At 31.0% G+C, this 17,346-nt stretch overlaps 1 pseudogene; it reads right to left on the bottom strand.

Annotated features, from left to right (window-relative positions):
* Positions 1-616: 616 nt before the first annotated feature.
* Positions 617-5,945, bottom strand: LOC143073100 (glycoprotein 3-alpha-L-fucosyltransferase A-like; annotated as a pseudogene).
* Positions 5,946-17,346: the final 11,401 nt, after the last annotated feature.

Genomic DNA, 17,346 nt, shown 5'->3' with positions numbered 1-17,346 from the left:
ACAAAAGTTAGAGGAAGGAGAAAATAAATTCATCAATTTTTCCATCTATAAAGCAGCATGTAATGAGCGATGTACACAAGCCATAATTTCCCACCCGGGCTGATAATCCATAGCAGGGGCATCTCGTGCACAAAACCCATAATAGTGCCTCTCGTGCAAGTTACTTCCGGTGTTTACGGTATCGGTTGTTTCTTTTTCCATTGTGACGTTAGTTATTTTTTTATGACGACGTCAAAATTTACGGGAACTTTTTTCGGGATAGTTTAGTATAATTTTTAACAAATGCCATTGACAATTATATATAAACAGACAAAGAACGAACCTGACTACTACCTACTCGATACTCTAAAATGTATTAAAAGCTATCTTACATGGTTTTGTTTTAAGGGGAACATTTATATATTTTAATTATCTAATGGATACAAAATACACAAAACCTGATATGTGTTGCTTATGTTTACTTATTTACTCGCGGATTTGACAACAATTTTGAGTAAAAGGTATACAATTTGAACACCATTTATTTTTAAAACAAGCACAAAAAGGTGTATGTGTTATCACATTTCAATTGATTAGGTGAAAGAGCTTGTTGTGTGGTTTATTTACAAGCATAAATAATTTAGTCAATAAATCCCCTTTAGATCAAAACTATATACGGTATGCAATTAAAATCCAAAACTCCACTATTCAAATATTTTTCTATTTCTTTCAAAGATGATATACAACATCTTTCATCGCTGCTAATCATCTTACGAATTGCCTCAAGTTTGTGTGGTATATTTCGTTGAAACACATGTCTTGTGTGGCAGCTCATCTCTTGCATTATATAAAGGTTCGTTCAACTGAGACGATTGAAAAAAAAATGCATGATAAAGGAGTCTTTTCTCGGTACATCATGAACAAATTCTATTTCCTCCTCGATATATTAGTGTTAAAGCTTTTTTATATGATATGGACTACCTTAATAAGAAAATATACATACTAAACACATTTTGAGTTATCGGGTAATAATAATATGAATTATAAGTCTGGTACTTCTGAAAACTATTAAGAATGATCATTGACGAAATGTGGCAGATTCCCTAGTTGTTTGTTTGATGTAAATTTATAGTTTGTATTACTACCATTATAAAAATCAGCAGTTTAAGGCCTAATCAGCTAGGTTTCGTATACAATAATATAGTACACAAGGTTTCAGAAGCATGCGTTTTTCCATTTTGTGTTCTTTTCTCCGAAACTATAACGTTTGGTCATTTAATTGTCGTAAAGTCTTTATCGCTCTTGTCCAAAAACAATGCTTAAATTATATACCACTCAGTTAGTAATAAAAAGTACCTGACAAAAAATCTCGTGTACAACAATTCAAACGAGCACACTTATGATCTGACGAATGTAATTATCAATAAACGAAAAACAAATAGGGTATGAAGAAGAACAGCATCCACTTATTTACAGGCTCCTGAATTTGCACAGGCTCATACAAAATGCGGCGAGGTTGAACATGTTTGATTGTGCCAAACACTCAATATGAGAAAGTGTCATATTATCATGATGAAGATGAATGTTTTTAAAACAACGAAGCACAAAAAAACACCAATACTGCACTCAGACTCCAATGCCTGATTACGTAATATTCACGGTAAGTTTCAAATATGTTCCTACAGTATCGATCATTTAAGTTGGTATGTCGTTTGGCATATGGCATTGATTTTCCCATAACCATTTGCTTATGTCAATTATTTTAGGCTTTTTTATTCTAACGTTCAAATGAAAACATAAATTACAAATTCCCAATTGAAACGCCCGATTCCCATTATTCGAATATTTATCTTTTTCTTTTAAATATGAAGTATAGCGTGTTTCATCGCTACCAATTGTCTTAAGAAATGCCGCCAGAGTTTGTGGTGACATAAAATCAGAAGTTTGAATGTATGTTTTGTGTGGCAGATAATCCCTTGCATTAGGTGCACCTCGAACGATTGGAATGAAATCAATACCATTCATGTACATGTTTGTTATTTTTTCTGTCAAATAGTCCTTGCATAATGAATTTTCGAAAGCAAGATAATATTTGTATGTTTTACTCAAATGTACTTTACAATCTTCAGTGGACGAGCAAGGTTTCCCACATTTTCCAAATATATCAACATCAATGTATTTCTACAATTCTTTTACATAAGCCTCTCGCTTTGATTGAGTTTGACAGTGGCTCACGACCCAAGCAACGTTCTTAGTTTTATTAACGAATATAGAACTGTAATTTTTAAATGGAATGTGAAGTTGCTTCTTCAGTAATGCATACGGTGAAAATCCTTCTGCATCTTTGCGATACGTCAGTGTCCAGTTGAATTTCATCTTCGATTTATCAGTCTTAAAACTTTCACTCGTATAATATGGACTCTCTAAAGTAGCAAATATCCATATTTGACCACTTGCCTTCACAGGTAATGTTGAGAATGAATTATGATGAAAGATGACAGCTGTGCTTTTTGATAAAAGTTGTTTATCGGTTGTTAATTTACAATTTCTATAACTGCAACTATCAAAAACAAAAGTTTTAAGATCGATCCAGCCAGGTTTCGCATAAAATAATATAGTAAAATTTGTGTCAGAAGCAGGCGTTATTAAATGTTCTGGTTGTTGCTTTATATTAACAAAGTTTGTTGTTTCAAAGTTGGTAATTGTTCTTAGAGTCCATATCGTCCATGTTCCAAATAAAAAAGCTGTAATAGCCACGCACATATTTTTGACTGAAATAAGAAATAAAATACTTTCGAAGCATATATTATATAAACAATCATAAATGATTCGGTCATTATATACATGTGTGTGCTACTATATCACTCTCCGATATCTTATTTCCCAACACACGCTTTGAATAAATGTAAACGCAACCATGGTTATAATGCTAATTCTAGAACGTAAACAAAACCTCATTGGAAGCCTTATGCATGGAACGATTTTTTGAAGATCTACTTGGCTCTGTCGATTCTATTTGAATTGTGCTGCAATACAAACAAATCTTATAAAACCAATGATTTATTACAATAAATGCATTGTATCTCATACACGTAAAACAGTACACAACTGTACAAAAGCCGATTAGAGTCATTGAGTTTAATTGTTTAAGTCGTTAGCAAACTTGTTATAACAATTTAGCATATCTACCTCGTTAAAACAACTTATCTAACGTGTGATAACGACATAGCCTACTCGTTTAAACAACTTACATAACTTGTTTAAACAATTTAGAAAACTCGTTTACAAAACTTACATAACTTGTTTAAACAACTTACAAAACTCGTTTAAACAACTTACATAACTCGTTTAAACAACTTACATAACTCGTATAAACAACTTACATAACTCGTTTAAACAACTAAGCTTACTCGCTTAAACAACTTAGCTTACTCGTATAAACGACTAAGCTAACTTGTTTAAACTACTAACTAAAGCTATCTCGTTTACACGATCAGGCTAAAATGTTAAACAATTTACCTGAGCTAAGTTATTATAACGAGTAAGTTAAGTCATTTTAATGTTTTAGTGAAGTGTTCATAACGAGTAAGATAAGCTAAGGCGTTATAACGACATTACTTAGTTGTTTTAACGAGTTAACTTAGTTGATATCTCACAGTACATGTATTAGTTAAATCAAATTTAACAATTTTCTATCATGTTTTAGCCTGTTTGTATCAAGAAGGTTTTTACCACCATGCTATTTGTATAATGTAAAAAAAATAGTTGAAACATTTCATATTTACCATGAACAATCAAGATAGTTTAGTTTAATTCTAAATGTACAGCCACAATATGAAAGTTACAATTCTCATCCTCCCTTTTTGAAACAACTGTTTATATATTATTTTTGTTATATTTCTGGTTATTTTTTTTCTTTTGCTAACATTTTGCAGATCTATAGCTTTTCAAAACCCCGATAATATGTTTCGACGCATAACTAAAATTATAACAAACAGCTTACTGATATATGTACACCCTGGTCATGCTAATTGTGTATATTGGAATATGAAATTAGAATATATTGGTATATATATAATGCAATTATTTATGATACGCCACAGCTGCCTTATGATAACAATAAACATAGCATGAAGAGTAGAGATAGATCACGAAGCAAATGGTCTATACTATAACGACATTTGACTATAAAACTCTGTCAATTTGCTATATCACTAACGTAAATGTATATACTATAAAGACACTTCTATACAACATGGAGCTACCTTTTCATACTATTCTGTCATTTCACTTTGCTATGACGACAATATTTCATCCTATGAAGACATCTTGATACAACACGGAGCTGTATTTTAATATTGATTTGTCATTTAACTAAACTATTATGTGATATTACTATGTCATATAGATACATTTTATACTACAAAAATGTCTTTATATAACATTACGCAACTTTTTTACACTATTTTGTCATGTCAGTATATTATAACGATACATGTGTATACTATACAATCATCTCAATATAACATGGAACAATGTTGTCATACTATTATGTCATTTAACTATCTTATAAAGACATATTTTGATATCAAGCTAACAATTCTTATATCACGAGGTGTAATCTATATACCAGTAGACGACTTGTTACACTGTAAGACCATTTCATTACACCATGAGACCATATGATCATACCATAAGACCATTTATAAACATGTTTAACCCCGCCCCAATTGTCGCCTGTCCCAAGTCAGGAGCCTCTGGCCTTTGTTAGTCATGTATGATTTTTTAATTTTAGTTTCTTGTGTATAATTCGCAGTTTAGTATGACGTCCATTACCACTGTACTAGTATACATATTTTTTCGGGGCCAGCTGATTGACACCTACGGGTACGGGAATTCTCGCTACATTGAAGACCCATTGGTGGCCATTGGCTGTTGTCTGCTCTATGTTCGGGTTGTTTTCGCTTTGGCACATTCCCAATTTCCTTTCTCAATTTTATCATTTCATTACACCATAAGACCATATGATCATACCATAAGACCATTTCATTACACCATAAGACGATATGATCATACCATAAGACCATTTCATTACACCATAAGACCATATGATCATACCATAAGACCATTCCATCATACCATCCGACCATTTCATTACACCATTAGACCATATGATCATACTATAAGACCATTTCATTACACCATAAGACCATAATGATCTTACCATAAGACCGTTTCATTATACTACAAGACCATATGACCATACCATCAGACCGTTTCATTACACCATAAGACCGTTTCATTACACCATAAGACCATTTTCTCATACCATAAGACCATATGATCATACTATAAGACCATTTCATTACAACATCAGACCAAATGATCATACCATAAGACCATTTCATTATACCATAAGACCATATGATCATACCATCAGACAATTTCATCATACCATAAGACCATTTCATTACACCATAAGACCATACGATCATACCATAAGACCATGTCATCATACCATATGACCATTGCGTCATACGATAAGACCATATCATCATACCAATATGACGTTTTCTGATTTTTTTTCTGTGGAAAGATTGTTTCAAAAACGAATTTAGGAAGTACAAAACACATCATTTATACGTCATATCACAAACATTTACGACTTTGTAAGGTATCAGATAAGTTGAAGCTCAATGAAATCGGATTATGCCTTTAGTAGTATAAAATATACATACTTTAAAATAGGAATTACACACCTACCTAGTTTGGAATTGATGATTAAGGCCAATTTCATCGTTGAGAATCTGAAAATGATTAAGACACATTTTATATAAAATAATGTTTTGGTATAATTCAAACCTGTCAAAAAGACATAGATTGAAACCATAGTTGTTTAATAAAACATGTAGAAGATAATGTATGTTGATGGATATAAACATAAATGTATTCAGCTCAATCTGCCACTTTCATCCTATTGCTACATATTTTTATAGCTAAAACTCTTAAATTTGGAGATATGTATATTTATAAAATTGAGAATGGAAATTGGGAATGTGCCAAAGAGACAACAACCCGACCATAGAAAAAAAAAACAGCAGAAGGTCACAACAGGTCTTCAATGTCGCGAGAAAATTCCCGCACCCTGGGGCGTCATTCAGCTGGCCCCTAAACAACTATATACTAGTTCAGTGATAATGAACGCCATACTAATTTCCAAATTGTACACAAGAAACTGAAATTAAAATAATACAAGACTAACAAAGACCAGAGGCTCCTGACTTGGGACAGGCGCAAAAATGCGGCGGGGTTAAACATGTCTGTGAGATCTCAACCCTCCACCTATACCTCTAGCCAATGTAGAAAAGTAAACGCATAACAATACGCACATTAAAATTCAGTTCAAAAAGAGAAGTCCGAGTCTGATGTCAGAAGATGTAACCAAAGAAAATAAACAAACTGACAATAATACATAAATGTTTAAAAAAGGGTAACATAATGATAACCATTACTTTTGCATTTTTGTTATAGTGATTTTAAAACATTGTCTTCAGAAAATACTGAGCAATTATTTAGATTTATAAGACATAACATGTAAAGTTTCACTAAAAAACCCATTACTTGATTTATACCTAATAAGTGTTATGAATTGAACTTGTTCTTGTCTTGACTCTTGGTAGAGTTTAACAATGACTCACGACCCAAGTATTATTTAAGGGGAACGCAACATTTTGACTAAAATATATTTGGACCGTTAAATTTTCATAAAGTTTCGATAAAATATTTACTTTGACCTGTTAACAAAAATATGAAAATTTCTAGAAATTTGAACCACACAATTTACCGGAGTAATTTGGTTACGTTTAGACATATTGAAACTTCAATGGAGACTTTTATATTGATAGTTCATTCAGCTTAAATACGTCATTACTTATTTATTATCACATTTCTTTTATACATGAGGGGAAGTTAACACCATTTTTAAATATATTTATTGGCCTCAAAAATAGGAAATGGCATGTATAACTAGACATACATGTACCTTATAATGAAGATAAATATCATCTCAAAGTAAACTTTTTGTCATATTTAACTGTTTGTAGGCAAATGAGATATTTGATCATTAATAGGTCCACATTGTATTCTATTATGATGCGGCTTGATTTGGAATTTTCATAGGACTTATCTCGACTCACTGTAGATTTCTCAAACTATTGGAAGATTATGATAACACTCAAATATTTTGCTCTAAATAATCAGTATCACAATAAACACCATCAGTCTATGCAACAAAATATTCGTCTGTATGTGTAACACCATTACATTATAGTTCATCATATTCGGTTGCCAACGAAATGTGTCGAAATAAATATATTACCTTGAATTTGATAGTTGTAGTAAATTAATCCTTCACTTCATTGCTGTGAAAATAAATCTGAGAATAAACATGTATCTTGGATGTTTTAAGGCACTGTTATTTTTTTAATTGGTGTTTCTATAGAATATTTTGGAAAACTAATGTTACATGGTTACTCAAGTTTGTACTTGGGAAAATTGTGTTACCATTTGATTGGTTAACTTCCAGTGGAAGTTATTGTTACTCATGCCAAGTATTTCTTAATTTGAAACAAAGATACATTGTGCATTTTTTTTTTATTTAAAGTGCACATTTAACAAAGATTATTAGGTGATATCAATGATGGTAAAAGAGCAGCTGTTTTGTTAAAACTGACAAATACCATAATACAGACTGGGTTATTCTTCGAAATGGATTTAATTCAAGATTGGTTTTAGGAAATATTGTATCATTTATATATGCCATCAATCTATCAATAAACTCATGCCAATGTGTGCAAAACGAGTGACAGGGAAATTATGAAATGCCCAAGTTACCACATTAAGAATTAGTATGTTACAAATAGTGGCTTCCCCTGCCTTTGGTGCAGTATATTTATTTTTGTTAATAATATTCAGTATAACAAAAGGAAATGATAAAACATTTGAAGTAACTACAAAATGCAATAAGCAGTCGGATGGCAAATATTTTGGAGAAGATTAAAATGTTTTTGTTTTAACATGTTAAACAGGACATTTTTAAATACAGTGTAGCATTTAAAAGTAACATTTAACGTAAATAAAATTGATCTCCATTTAAAAAAATTGATGACAGTAAGATAGCTCACATTATGTTTACAAAAATGCTATCAAAGTACTTATTAACTATCATTGCTTCATTATTATGTTTGTAATTGCACATACTGGATCAGAGTTCCAGCAATACGCACATTAAACGATAACGATTTTCCTATATTCTTCACAGGAGTTTAACAATCAAGCTAGAGGCTAATAAGAGCTCATTTGTATCGACTGTGGTTATATAAATCATGTTCAAATAAGGTTAAAATCATATAGACACCCTAATAATGATTGATGCCAAGTTTGGTTTAAGTTGGCCAAGTAGTTTATTTAAAAGCAGAAGGGTTTTTAAAAAAAGAATACTAATAAATTGCAGAAAACCAATTTAAAGAACAAAATCTCCAATTAGATTTTAATTGCCAATTTATCATGTTAACTCATTTGTATATTTTTCTTTGCTTGATGGTTTTACTGTTTATAATATATCTCAAACTATAATTGAATTCAAGATAATTAAAGGGGCACTAGCTACGAGATATATAAAAAGCATAATATATTATTTGTTTTGCTCAATCATTAATGAAATGCAAATAGCGAAATAATAATAAGCAGCCAGTATGGTTCAATTTTGTCAAAATAAGCTAAAAAAAACATTGATTATTAATTATTCACTTGCAAGTGAATAATTCGACCTCATTGAATCCGTATTTATGTGAACCTTAATGTAACCTCTTACCTTTAGATGGATAACACGTGAATTGTATGTGTAAAATTATTTAGAGGAAAAGAATGTCAACATTGAAACTGAAAAAAAAGTAAACCGCTTGATTGGATGATTCGATCCATAAACAATCATTTTTATACAGGTGAAAACGATGATAAACATGTATTGTTCATCTATAATATGCAATTAAATAGATCTAGAAGAATGTAACAGCACGAGTTTGCATAATCTAGTTATATCTATATTTATGTTTACATATTGTTATTGGATGACTTAAAGAGGTCAACTCGATAATTAATTAGATGGCGTCTAGACTAAAACACACAAAACGAAGCTACGCATTTTTATGCCTGTGCCCTGCTATTTTTTTTTTATTTTTGACTTTTAATATATTTGATAAATGTTTTACATTGTTATAAATCAAATATGATAATTTGATTAAAATCGGTGAACATGAATTTGACAGCTAGTGCCACTTTAACAAAAAAAAACACTTTTCGGCCACTCATAAAACTAGTTAACCCAGGGCCTGCATAATGCTGAAAATTCATGTAAATGTTTTTTATGGAACACCCTTCGCGGTTGCTTGGCATCCAACCAATGTAAGTATACTGAAAGACAAAATAGAATAGTTAGTAATGGAAAATGGAGCACTGAATAATTCTGAAAATCGAACATAACAAGAATAATTATTGCAACCCCACCACTGAAAAATTGCAAAAAAAAATCAAATTCATCGTATTGTAGTCTTAAAATAGTTATTGAAGTACCTTGTCATTATCTAAATTAGTCTTCAAATTGTGACCTCTTGAAATTGTATTTTTTTTTAAACATTTTCCCCAAACATGTCTATAGTAAACCCTTATGTTCTTTTTTAACCTATAGTGAGCATGTTGGTTGAGGAGTACGGTAATCGGTTACATTTTTCATTCAAGATACTCTAATAATAATTGTGGGAAAGTTTAATGCGTTTTAGCCAAGTAGATTTAGAGGAGAAGATTTCTGTAAAAGATAAATGAAAAATAGTTTAAAATTCAGTAAAAAGGGCAATAACTTTTTAATTCTTTAGTTTTAGAGATATAAGCAAAACTGCTTTTTATCCCACATGTTTTATTTTAAGCCATGGTGGTCATCTTGGTTGACGAAAGGGATCATAGGAAACATTTTTTTAACTAGATACCAAGGATGATTTACGACAAGTTTCCTTTAATTTGGCCTAGTACTTTAAAAAAGATGCATGAGAACAAAGTATCTAATTATCCAAAAAGTTGCCGTTGTACAAAATATACAAAATATGCAACATACCACAATCTAGTATTAGTTTACTCCTTTTCCTTACTTCCTGGAATACATATGTCTATTTATCTTATGTACGCTAAAATATCAGTTTTCAAAACATTAAATACAAAATGCGTCGTTATGTATTTTAAAGATTGCAGTGTCACAAACGCACTTATGAGTATATCTTAGTGTAAAGCCCGAACACATGATTTAAACTAACTGTGTATTTCACAAAAGTAAAGAAGGAATTATAAAAGTACGAAACTTACCTTGCAAAGAATATATAATATCATTTACTTTCAATAAATTGTGTTTGCTGACCAGTGCTGGCCCGTTCAAGTATTTATACCCCATGAATTATTATGTAAGTGATGTGGTCATACACAGACTCAGACATTATCTGCTCTATTGAGTCTCTACGTTGCATAAATGATGAGTATATATACCATATAACAGTTGGTTTTGTAGTATAGGTCCTTTGCGATTTGTTGTAGTATTTTTAAGTAGTAGTGAGTAATTTTATAGCTATTGAAGTCAAAAGAATTATGATTCAAAACACTTTCCAACGCTTCAATGATTTCGTGAAAATAAATCATATCTTAAGTTTGATTTAAACAACACAATGTACCTTCCACTGCAGACTGATGCAGGATTACGTATCATTCAAACTTGGCACACCAAAGTTAATAAATAATATGTATTGTTCAACTCGACTTGGAAAATGGTTGAGAAATTCTATATCTTCCCGTACAAATTTTGGTCCAAAATAAAATATCAGATTCATAATGATATCAAAAGTGTTCTTATTAAAATTAGGAAGATGTGATATGATTGCCAACTTGATAAACCTCCACTAGAGACCAAAATGACAAAGTCATCAACTACATTTAACCATCCGGCATTTAACAATGGGCAAAACACATAATGCATAGTCAGATATAAAAGGCCCAAACATGATCAATGTCAAACAAGAACAATAACAGTCTGATTTATATACAAAATGATGCACGAAAAACAAATATGATGTAAGAACAAATAACAATTGAAAGAGCTTAACTCATCATATATACCAATACAAAGCAGTAAGACATCTAACAAAAACAAAGACCGGAAGTGTCAAGGTATTGATACAACCAAACAAAAAAAAGACACTAAGTTCATAATCTTAGCGTTCTTAATGTTATTGACAGCTAGTTTGCAGCCAATAACAACTAATATTTATATTGTAGTCCTGTAATGTTGTGTTGTCATTTTAATGTTATATATTTCACATGGCCATAAAAGAGGGAGGTTTGGCATGCCACAAAACCAGGTTCAACCCACCTTTTATTACTTTAAAAATGTCCTGTACCAAGTGAGGAATATGGCTATTGTTATATTATAGTTCGTTTCTGTGTGTGTTACATTTTAACGTTGTGTTTCCGTTGTGTTGTTTGTTTTCTCTTATTTTTGAGTGTGAATTCACATTACTATAAGACGTGTCACGGTACTTATCTATCCCAAATTCATGTATTTAGTTTTGATGTTATATTTGTTATTCTCATAGGATTTTGTCTAATTGTTAGTCCGTTTCTGTGTGTGTGTGTGTGTGTGTGTGTGTGTGTGTGTGTGTGTGTGCTACATTTTAATGTTGTGTCGTTGTTTTCCTCTTAGATTTAATACGTTTCCCTCAGTTTTAGTTTGTTACCCCGATTTTGTTTTCTGTCCATGGGTTTATGAGTTTTGAACAGCGGTATACTGCTGTTGTCTTTATTTTAATACAACTTCTAAGTATCTGTGTGTGTGTGTGTGTGTATGTGTGTGTAAAATGTTTATTTATTATTGTTTTTTTTTCCGTAAAGAGCTTTCTAAATTGATACATTGTGATGTAAAGGAGTAGGTCCGGTAAGGGCCAATTTTGGCCTCAAATTTCAGGTTTATCTCACGAAAGTTTTTGGACACTTTTTAAACACTTAAATGTCTATTTCAATTGATTCAATTAGTTTATGTGAAATATTTTAACTGATTTAGTCATTAAAAACGCTCTGATTCAAGCTGAAATATAAAATATCTATCAAATATGCCACAAAACGTCACTTTTCAGATATTTTTTGTCAAAAATGAAAGTGGCCGCATCCGTGTTCATCCTCAACCTTTATATATGTTTTGTATTATCATAAAATACAACTTACATTTCAATATTATGAATGAACACGAATGCGGCCACTTTCATTTTAGACGGAAACCGTCTAAAAATTAACAAAATGCTAACATTTTGAAGAGTTCAGTAATTTAGCATGACTTAATGATGTTAGAACGCGATATTTGTGCATTGTATTGTCAAAAGGTATTTTACTTTCCAAAATATAGCTTAAAGATTACATTTTCACAATTTTCTAAAACTGCTATATTTTGGGGCCAAAAGGGGGTCTTACTGAACCTACTCCTTTGGCAAGCCGTTAAAATTACTCACCTGAAACTGCACATCCATACTTTAAATGTTAGTTGGTTAGCCCATTTAGTATTATGTTTCACTGTATAGTTTGCTAAAGCACTTCATGCACCTAAAGGTCAACATACGCAATTTTATCAATAGGCAATATACTATACCATATACCGAGTCACAAATCAAGACAAATATGTGTACTGATTGATAATTTAGTCCTAGATGCGTGATTTGTTATTGTCCTTACAATGGTCATTTTGACCAAGCTTGTCAACTTCAAATGTGCCCTTTATGGAATACTTATAGTTTTCTTTCAACTTATATATGAAACTAGATTAACACCAATAAACACGTTAATACATTACACCTTTTACATGCATTTACCAGATGTACTGTACACAATACTGTATAGTCATTTCAACTTAAACAGATAACGATTGCATTAAAATAAAAACATTAACAAGTAAAAAACAATAAACTTTCAGCAAAGATGTTAAACCACAACATGAGGTGCTAAATTGTTTACACCATTTTCGGATTTAGACAATTAGTTGTCTCTTCAATGATTTTAGGGATAGAAAAAATATTTGGAAGGCCATTTTATTTTCCTAAATTTAGGATAGACACTTGAATTTGAAAGAGTCAAAATAGGATGAACGGATTATATACACCGGAGGGGAATATATAATGCAAAACCAAACGAAATAGATATAAACAAGTCTAAATGGGAAACAGCATTCAAACCTATGATTGCGTTAGATAAAAACCGACATTTTTATACGTGTGCATGTAACACATTTCGTTATAGAATGGTCTTAATACAGCACAAACAACATTTTCCAAAAGACCAAAAGAGTGAAAACATATATTTTAACAAAACGCATTTGACTAGCAGGTCAAACATCTACTGTGCTTAAAAATAACAATTACAAAACAATTAACTTGCGGCAGAGATGATAAACCACAAAATCAAGTGCTAGATTGTTTACAACGTATCTGGATTTCGACAATTAATGTCTCGTCAGTGATGTGAGGGATAGCAACATATTTGGAAGGCAATATATATATTAAGTTTGATACAGCTACTAAACCACTCAACGTTCCCTCTTACACGGAACGAACACGGAACGAACACGCGAATGGAATGAAATGAGAACGAACGAGTTAAATCAGTCTGAATCGTGTATCTCCACTCATTTCGTTTATTAAAGTCAAATAGTGTTTTCCCGCTCAAAGTCGTGTGTGAACGAAACGAACGAAACGATCAATATATTCCGTGTAAACAAACATGTTTCGTTCAGAAACGATACTATTTCACCTGATTGGTTGTTTGGCGATTATGCTAGTTTTCAAATTTCCAAATGAAACGAATTAATATACCAAAGTTAATCGGTATATTGTACTACTCATTGTTTATTTATGAATAGAATTCATATTGCATTTAAAATAAAAATGATAACTCTGAAATGAATAGATAAATAGTAACATAAAAAAAATATTTAAATTATGAAAGGCAAACAAGATCAATTTAAACATCAAAATACCTTCTCTTCTTAAAAAAATTGGATGCAACCATTCTTTATTTTATTATTCATATTTATTATTAAAGTTGTCATTTTTTTCTATTTATTTTCATATTAGTGAGATGTACATCGTAAAAGACGTGAAAAATTTAAGGAGTATCTCAGAAACATAATTTAGTGGCAGTCGCTATCCCTGGTTAAAATAAATAGAATATATTATATTATGCTTTCAAAACATTTGTGTGTCAATCTTTTTCGTTATCCACGTCAAACAATTTGCATAGTTTTCTTTATTAAAGAAATGAATGACCATATTCGTGCTTCTAAATTATTTTAAAACTAACGCCCGTTAAGTTTTTCCAAAAAATAGATAAAAAATCTTCTTATTTCGTTTCACGGAGGGAAAACATTTTTTTCGATGACTTTAGTGTAATCATTTCCAGTCTTTTACATTAGCGTATGATCCGTATATTTATCCTTTTTCAAAATAACCTAGTACTTCCAAAGTCAGTCAATTTATCTGTAAGTGCACGCATAGTCCGCTATCATATGCATGTACAGTGTATTTGTTTTTATTTTTTATTCAAGTGCAAATACTAGCTAGTAATGATTGGTTGTTCGTTTCTTGAAGTCCAGTGTCACATATATCATGAATGTTCAGGACGAATTACGCTCACAAATATTATTATTTATTACTTACATAATGTAGCAAGAATATTCAGTGAAGAAAATAAAAATTTATTATATTGTGTTTTCTGTTTACATTTTTGTACCTAAATGACTCAACACAATTAGACGGTTGATTTAATTAGAAAATATATCTAACGCACATAGAAAAAGACGTTTATAAAATACAGAAAATTAACTGGAAATAAGAGAAGGGAATCATTCTGAAAGTTATTGAAAAAGAAATAAAACCGCCTTGAATATCTAAAACAAATATATATAATTATATATGCAAATATTGGAAAAGTCTTGAAAAGTACAAAAATGTAGAATAAAGACCAAATATTAAAAACAATATATTCTTAAGAAATATTAAAACATATTTGTTTTTATGTTTAATGTGAGTAAGTGACCATTGGCTTGGAAATAGAAATATGTTAAAATTAACTTTTTGAACTTTTACATTTATAACATCACTCTTTATTTTTGTCTTTTTTTTGCGTTCTTCGAAGATTGCAAATACAAAGCTTTGATCGAAATCTCGCTAATTGATAACAGTTTCCAGAGTAACACCTTTTTATTTCTCGTCCATATAATTTACATGTTGATTTTTAGCATCCGTCTATCACGTCTTCACTCTTTGAAGTTTCACATCTGGGTTGAAAAATAACAAGTCGTTATCTATTTCACAATTGAGAACTTTTCTCTTGTTTGAACAGTCAAAATAAAATCGTGATAATGTAACAGTTTAATCACGTTTATCATCGATAATTTACGATTTAGTTTAAATTGTAATAAATCTGAAAATTGCCAATTGTTGTACACTTGTTTCAGATAGATTTAATCGTTGGCAAAATTGTTATAGCAAACTTATTAATTGCCTAAATTTTAATGTGTTTATTTATAATTTTCGGATTAAGCTTGATGTCCAAGATCACTGAACTAGTACATATTTTTGTTTAGAGGCAAACTAAAGCACGTCTCCGGGTGCGGGATTTCCTCTATGTGTTGATGACCCATTGGTGGCTTTCGACTGTTTTCGACTCTTTAGTCGGGTTGTTGTCTCTTTGACACATTCCTCATTTCCATTCTCAATTTTACGTCATGTTAAGTTGGAAATCCAGGATAATTCAAGGATAGTCTAATTAAATACAGGTATCTATGATGAAATAAGGAAATATTCATGGGCGGATCCAGCATTTTTTTTAAAAGTGGGTTCCAACTCAGGATAAATTGAAGTTCCAATCATATTGAATTTACCACATTCAAAGGCATTGATCGTAAAAAAAAGTTGGTCCTAACCCCGTAACCCCCTACTGAATAAGAATTGAACGATCGACACCGTTATACTTACGACAAACAGGTACTTATTCAAAATTGATATTAAAACATATAACTTCGAAAAAATACTTATAATAGCAACAAATTAGCATATATTCTTTTTATTTTATAATGTATGATAGCTTTGTGAATTGATTTTTAGCTTATTTTGTTACGTTTTCTTAAAGTACAGTGGCAAGTATTTCACTTATATTCCGGACGAAAAAGTAGTTATAACGAAAAAATACAATACTAAAATGTGTTCATCAAAATAGAATAAGAATTTTGACAGCTACTGAACAATAAAAAAATATTTTGAGGGCGTACATTTTGAGAGAATAATATTCGCCTACGATAAAAAAAAAATCCTTTACTGTAAGGTAGTATATACAGAAGGACAAAATACATTGAAAGATGGTACACTCCTACATCCTTATATTCTGGCATTACTATACAATGTTGTAACTTTTAAAGGATTAAATTAAAAACAGGAGGTATCGTTTTTTGTTTGTTTGTTTTTGGCATAAACAAATATTGCAGTGTGTTTCGTTTTGCTCCCCTCGGTGAAATTATAATATTTGCACGCCCTCACCTAGATCTAGATCTGAAATTAGTTGTTATGTTAAAATAAACAATAATTTACATTAAACGATAATGTATTATTGTTGACCATTCGAGATTCTTTTTTTTTCAACCCGTCTTCAGCTGAATTTGAGATTTTAATATTACTATGCGGGACGCAAGGGATTTCAAATCGAAAATAAATGCAAAAAAATGTGAAGTTTTGTGTCTTTCAAAACACGAACAAAATACAGAATTAAAGACAGGATAAAGACAATAACTGTTTAGTGTCATTAAATGTTAAGCTGTATTTGCACTCGGCTCGAAACAGGAGTATTAGCTCGCTAAAGCTCGCATTACACCGGTGTCTTAGCCTCGTACACACACAGCTGATATTTAAAGACACTAAACAGTTATTGTCTATATGTTTTCTATGTTTTAAGAATTTATGCATACGGGTTAATAATTTTATTCTCCTCAAAAACATTTTTGTAAAAAAAAAATCATGGTGTGCATTTTAACCAAAAACTGAATAATTCGCGTCTGAAACACAAATTAAAACAAAGCTATCAAATCAAATTGGTATTATAGGTAATATGAGAACACAACGGGTGCCACATGTGGAACCGGATATGCTTTCCCTTCCGGAACACTTGAGATCACCCAAGTTTTTGGTGGGATTTGTGTTGCTCAGTCCTTGTTTCCTATGTTGTGTTCTGTGAACTATTTTT

Source organism: Mytilus galloprovincialis, chromosome 1, assembly GCF_965363235.1.
Source record: "Mytilus galloprovincialis chromosome 1, xbMytGall1.hap1.1, whole genome shotgun sequence".
Classification (NCBI taxonomy): Eukaryota; Metazoa; Mollusca; class Bivalvia; order Mytilida; family Mytilidae; genus Mytilus; species Mytilus galloprovincialis.
This window is presented reverse-complemented; position numbering and strand designations above follow the sequence as displayed.